The sequence below is a fragment of the Eufriesea mexicana genome, unplaced genomic scaffold, assembly GCF_001483705.2.
Source record: "Eufriesea mexicana isolate 0111107269 unplaced genomic scaffold, ASM148370v2 scaffold23325, whole genome shotgun sequence".
NCBI classification, from domain to species: domain Eukaryota; kingdom Metazoa; phylum Arthropoda; class Insecta; order Hymenoptera; family Apidae; genus Eufriesea; species Eufriesea mexicana.
Window position 1 is genome coordinate 17437 of NW_016930386.1, and position 7114 is coordinate 24550.

At 43.2% G+C, this 7114-nt stretch overlaps 1 pseudogene; it reads right to left on the bottom strand.

Annotated features, from left to right (window-relative positions):
* Positions 1-1395, bottom strand: LOC108554496 (piggyBac transposable element-derived protein 4-like; annotated as a pseudogene).
* Between the last annotated feature and the right edge of the window lie 5719 nt (positions 1396-7114).

Below are 7114 nucleotides of genomic sequence, written 5' to 3' on the forward strand. Positions count from 1 at the left end.
TCATCTGATTGTTGTGTAATCCACCAATTGTCCTCGAAATGATGTGACTGATATATTTTTTCCGGTTACTTCTTCAAACATGAGCAGTGCGTTTATAATAGCAGTATTCAATAAAAGCTCGAAAGCCAACTTTTTATACCATTTTGTAGCCCTTCTCAAGGGACTGCTGTAGGCACTCATCTGGTCCGATAAATCAATTGGTATCTTTGCCTTATTATATTCATCAATGATTTTTGGTTTGGTGCAAATTCCTCTTTTCGTATTTACATTCACCATTTCATTTGAATATTTTGTAGATAAGGCCAAAACATCCCTCTTATCTTTCCACTTCAACACTGTAATGCCATTATTATTCTCTTTGGCGGTCATTTCTCCGCGTTTCAATTTAGTAGTTAGTACTTCCTTTGGGTTTCCTTTACGGTTTATTCTAAGTGTGCCAATTAGATGGGTATTTTTCTTTATTAGCTTATTCGCCAAATCGACACTGGTGTACCAGTTATCGGTACATAATGTGTGACCTTTATAAAATAAAGTCTCAAATAAAGACATTACAATGTTTGAAGGCGTTGTATTTTCCTTATCAAGTGTTTTCCCGGTGTAAACACGAAAATTGCATGTATATCCACGTCCACAACGCAATTGAAATATTTTTATTCCATATTTATGCTTTTTTTCTTTCATATATTGCCTGAATATAATTCGGCCTCGGAATGGAATCAGTGACTCGTCAATGCATACTGCCTCGGGTGGATCGTAATATGTTTGAAAATTTTTATTCAACTCGTCTATGAGATATTTAATTTTCGATAGACGATCACGAGCGTCAAAAAGTCTATTATCTTCGAAATGCAACATTTTCATGAGAGCTTCGAACCTATCTCTGCTCGTTACTTTTTGCGGGAATGTTTGAGCAAATAATGGGTCCCGGGACCAATATAGACGATAGGATGGAAGCTTCACCATTCCCATCCATATTATCAGTCCAAATAAACGTTTTATCTCATTTTTGTTTGTTGCTTTCCATTTACCTGAATATCTAGAGTCGATTCTGCATTAAACAGCATAAAGATTTGTCTGCTCACTGATGTGTTCAAACATTTCGTCAGTGACAAAAAGTGCATAAAAATCTTCGACTCTTCTACAATTGTGCACTTTCTCATTACTTTTCTTGGCACCGCAAGCACTCGTAAAAGGACCAAAATTTGGCTGATTGCCTTTTGGATCAAACCATTCATATTCATCACTAATTTCGTTCGCATTTATGTCAATGTCCATTGCCTGGTCTGATGAACTGTTATCTTCCAACGATAGCAATCGTAATACACGGCGATGGCGACGTGTGGATGATAAAAATAATTCACTTGACGCATCACTATCACTTTCTCTTGCGGACATTTTGGGTTTTATAGAAATATTTTGAAAAATAAGCAAAATTTGTTAGCACTGAGTATCTATGTATTTTCAAAGTGTACTTTTGTCTGCTACGGTTCGTTTCTAACTAGTCGCTCCAGTCTCCAGTCTGAATATTCCCGATTGCTCGCTCGTTGCCGGCCAAACGGAAAGTACAACTATTGTTTCTTAAGCTCTTTGGCGCCATTGCGCAGCTTTGCCGTACCTGGTCCATTTCGGATATAGCGGCAGATGTTGGGTGCGAATTTAGATCATCAGCATACCAAGAAAATGAACAGGTCCAACCAGCGGAGGAAGTCAACCCGCGCAGGACCCTAGTAGGCTTAAGGAGATCGCCCGGGGAGATACCCGTATTGGCGCATTTCTCTTGGGCCACTTCAGGTCTGGCATGGATATGAGATCCAACCGAAGGTCTCCATGGCCCGTTGCCACTCCCTCTTTCGCATCCAGTGGCATGCGCGAACGCATGGGACACCACTCACTGGACCCCGAGGGCATCAACGAGGAGGCGAGGTAAGTGGACTTGCCGGTTCGGGCCCTACAACTTCACCGAAGTCTCCCGCACTGCGCAGCTCGGCTTTGCAGCTATAGGGATCATCACTTCCATCGTGGTTTCTGGCGGACACCTTACACCAGAACCCTCCCCAGCTTCTGCCCTCAAACGGAAAGTACAGTAATATCGATGCCGGGCTCAACGTGTTAAGAGGCACATCAAAAGTTTTCATTATGGAATTTAATGCATTTTTATATCGACACCGCGGGTTGAATCTTGAAATGCTGCTAAATCTAATAATTCTTCTTTAACCCCTCTGCTATGGCTCGCTGCAGGCCGGCGGCCAGTTGCGGTACCTTACTCATGTATCCCTAGGTGTAGATTCCTTTCGCTGGATTTATCGTACCTAGGACTGAGGGTGAAGGACTAGTTGAGGCCTCGATGATCAAAGTCGAGGTCTCAGTACGCACCAGCCGATCGTGTGTATAACTGGCATCAACTCCTATTGCGGCCCACTTCAATCGTTCCCTGCTCCTGTTTCCGTCATTTCCTCCCGGGAAGATCCCCCTGGCTTCTCGTCCTCCAGTCAATACCTTTACCCCCCGAGCTTGCCGGTGTCTCCTTGCTCTCTCCCTGCTTCCACTACCTCCCTTCCTTCCTGCACCTTTCGAACGTGTTGTTACCTTCAGCGCTCTCTTGACCCCGGATGAGGCGGTGCTTGCCCCCGGACTTCCTGGGTTCAACGATGATTCGTTAGTAGCTTCTTCTTCTTCCTCATATAAGTGGAGAAGTACTGGTCTGTCTTCACCGGCTGTGCGGACGCCGATGTCGGAGCGATGGTATTCTCCCCCTTCAACGGTGTCTTTACTGACACTCTCTCTGCCACACTTTTCGTTCCCGGAGCCGGGGCCGATGTGGTGGCTCCGATTCCGGACACGACCTCCACCCTCTTCGGTGCCTCCAGCAACGAGCTCTCTGCCAGCTTCGACACGCCTGCCACCACCGCTCCCGCTGGTCCACCCGCTATGTATCCCGTTGAAGCCGCCAGCGCCGGCTTGAGTATATGGTTATTTGCCCCCTCCCACAGTGTGTTTAAGAATGCAGCTGAAACTACGAGGCTCCTTTCCCTTCTTCCTGCCGTGAGTTCTCCCTCTATCTCACTACGTTGGTGCTCAAGCTCGATCTTCTTCGGATCAGCATCCTCCTTATCTGTTAAGGCATCCTCTAGTACATCAAGCTCCTCCTCTTTTTCTATATCGTCGTTATTATTAGTCCACAATTCGATACACTTGGCAACGGTCTTGCCGCCCAGCTCTCGTGATTTCCCTGGTAGGCTGGGAACTTGCTTTTCCCCATTTCGAGATCTCAGACGAGTTGACGCCAAGCCTCAGCAACGCTTGCGCCACCGCTGCAGCCCACCGACGGTTCCTAGCCCCTGTTGCCAGGACTCCCATAATCCTAACTGGGCTATCCTTGATCTGGCTAGCGAGTTGAGCTGCCCGAAGGCTAAGAACCCTTTTCCCCTTGAAGACTTCTTCTTCTGCTCGGCACCGTTACTACTCCCTGGGGGTCGGAACGTCCGACTCTCGATACACCCGGTTCCCTTCGAGGCCGTGCTGAGTCTAGTAGGTGCGTTATGTTCTAGATGCTTCTCCTCCGGTGCCTCCCATCTGGTAGGGATCCTCCTGTTTACTCTGTTGAGCGGCACATCGCCGGCCTCCGCATACGCGACCCAACACACTAGCCTATTGTACTCCTGAGCTTCTGATGTCTGCTCTTCTATAGCTTCAGTGAGCAGACGTTCCGCGCAATCCTCTACCGAGCCCGTGAAGAACACTGCGTCATGGGGCACCGGGCTGTCAGGACTCCCTTCTACGGAGGAATAGCCTCTTGGACTCACCGTCATCGCCTCCGAGATCTGGTCTACCGCACAATCATTGTCATCATCCCCGCGTGAGCTTTGCTCGCGAGGGTCGTTGCGGTTTTCGTCCATCGTCGTTTCGTTATAGAGTCGATGACCCGTTTTCAATTCCTCTAATTGTTGTGGGGCAGCAGGTAATACACACCTTGGCTTGGGGGACCCATCGCAACTCAGTCTACTTGACGTCTGGGGATAAGCTAAGGGGCTGACGTAATCATCATCACTGTCTGCCTCTGAACCATCCCAGGCAGCGGCCCTCCTTACCGCTTCGATATCTTCTAAAAGCATTGTAGAAATCGTAGAGAATTCCTCCTCGGGGGCCATGGTGTCTGCGTTCACTAGCAGGGCCGCGGAACCTCCTTGGAGTAGCACTCGACAATCCTTTGAATAGCACTCGACAATCCTTTGAATATCACTCTAATTAAACGCAGTTTTGGTCGCATACGACCATTAGGCTTTCTCTTTAGTGGGTGCCATTAATCGCTTCGCGTCAACGGCGTGCAGCCGACAATAGCTATCGTTGAGGACTGAATACTTTTTCACGCAATCTGATTCTGTTCGGCGGTGTATTAAATTGTAATATAGTACAGAATCCAATTATTGTTACTTTATTCACTCCAAAATTAATATTTTTTAATGTTTTAAATATTTTTTATCTCCAATATATATTGTTTATTCATCAAGGGTAAAGTTTTAAAACGCCATAATTTGATAATTATAATGTATTTATTGGCATACTGAAAATTTAAAAATGAACTCCAAACCATACGTAAACAAGAACTTACAATAACAAAATTGGTAGTTTAACTGCGTATGATATATCTCGAAACAAGTGTCAACACATAATCCAACATCGCATTTATTGCATTCATATGGGGTATCCTTCCTTTGGTTCTGGTTTTTTGCAGACAATACATTTCCTTCTGCTCACATTACCTGCTGCATTTAAAGTTTTAGAAGGGAAATATCTCTCCGTCAGACGGCATGGTAAGTTTTCCGTGTTTCTTTTTCCACCACCCGCACTTTTTCTATTTTGCGGATATTTTTGCAAAATATGTTTTATCACCGATAGTTGAAAATCATTATATTTTTGTTTATTACCGGTGATACTTTGGTATAAAACATAAGAATTGTATAATGGTATGTCCAGTAAATGAAAAAAAAAAACTTTTTCTACCATTTTAAACATTTTCTGTGTGAATGCAGTGTACTTAAAACCATATCAACACGGTCTACAGCACCCATCTTCATGTTGTAATTCACAACACATTCTGGTTTTAACCTCGGCCATCCTGTAACATAATTTCTTCGACCAGTTTCTATCATTTTTGGTTCATGGATTGTTGATAACATCCACATATCTTTCTTGTCGCGCCACTTCAATGCCAATAAATTATCCGTGCACCGGTAGTCAAATTTTCCTTTTCTTAGACTTGTATTAATTTGGGGCATATCTTTTCTATTCTTGCGTACTGTTCCATAGGCATTCGTTTGATGTGTGTATAACAGATTATATAAATGTGAACTTGTGTACCAATTGTCTGTTATCACTGTATGACCTTTACCAAGATATGGGCGTAAAAGTGTCATCACAACATTTGCCGCTTATCCAATAGTTGTAAAATTGTGCAAAATGTCTGTATTTCTTCCAGTATATACTATAAAATCTAATACATAGTTTGTTGTGCAATCGCAAAGTATAAATGATTTCATTCCAAATCTGCTTCTTTTGGAAGGGATAAATTGTTTGAAATAACATCGGCCTTTGAATAACATTAGACTTTCATCAATACACAGATCTTTGTATGGATAAAACGATTGCGAGAAAGAGCTCTTGAGTGCATCAATTATGAGCCGTATTTTATATAATGGGTCATCGCTTTCTTACGTTGTTATTAAAATGTAGCATTTGTAATAAAATCATAAATCTGTCTCGTGCCATAATTTTGCGAAAAATGATGGTTTTTATCAATTCGTCAGTCGACCACTACTCATTTAGCGTTAATTTCTTCGTTCACGGCATTAACATCATGATGGCCAAAAATCCATACATTTCACATGTTGATGTGGGTTTCCAGGAATTAATCCGGGAACGTGTTTTAGGCGAAGTATTTCCTTTCGCATATGTGACATAATTGTTCGTTTCCTCTACAATATCAGACACTAATTGTTCTGAAAAGGAATATTGGAAAGCGTCCAATGGTGTAGATTCCTGAGTTGAATGCTGACATACATTCCAGAATTTTGGTTGTCAAATGCATGTCTCATGGGATTGAAATTGGTCTTCGACCATGATAGCGTTGAAAATATTTCATTTGAATCCGAATTCTCTAAATCACCTTCGTCCGTAGAAGAACTCAGTATCCTTTGTCGTTTATTTATCCTTCCACAGGTAATTACCCCATTATTAATTTGCACATTTCCTGAATCAAAAGACGGTAGATTACCTTGGCGCGTTTCGTCTATTTCGTAATCTTTAGTCGAATCTGAGACTTCATCCAGATCACTGTCTTCTCTTGTAACCAATTTCTCAAAACTGCTACACATTTCTTGGGTATTACCTTTTAACTTTTTTACTTTTGGGGTGATACTGCACACTCCACGGACAAACATCAAATAAACCTCTAGAGCTCGGTCCAACCGTCATAAGGAACACTGTTTCCTAATTTGTTGGTTCGGAAAAATGGAAAGTAACTGGAAAAAACACTATAATCCTTGCGTTTATTTATTGTGCGAAACATTACGAGGGCTGAAAGTCTCGAGGCTGAGATTCCGCAGGCCCTGTCATAAATTTCTCCGGTCGCAGAAAACTCGAGCTCAGAGCAGAAAACTCGGCCCACATGCTGGGTCCATTATCGAGTTTCACCGTCGCCAATTTAAGTGCCTACGGTCTGTGTGCACTTAACTAAACCTCGTGTATATCTTCGGACGGTCAAGGAAAACTAATAAAACATAAGCATCGCCGACAATAACATTTGTCTGGGAACAGATGAAACGAATTTAAGATATAGTGATTAACTGACGAAATAAACGAGATTTTATTTTTTCTTATTGATAAGCAACAAGGTATGTTGTTTCTGAGAGTGTTGCACGGATACGATAAAATAATTTCTGGACAAATACAGTAAGACAGCAGTAAATGATCGAAGTCATCGGCCAGCGCACATGTGCGCCCATAGTCTATATCGGCGGTTTGTACTGGGCGCATATGTGCGCCCATTGCAGTCAAAAGGTTATGGTTACTCATCCTCTAGACAGCCGTTGCTCGCTCGCCCGTCACTGCCCCGAGC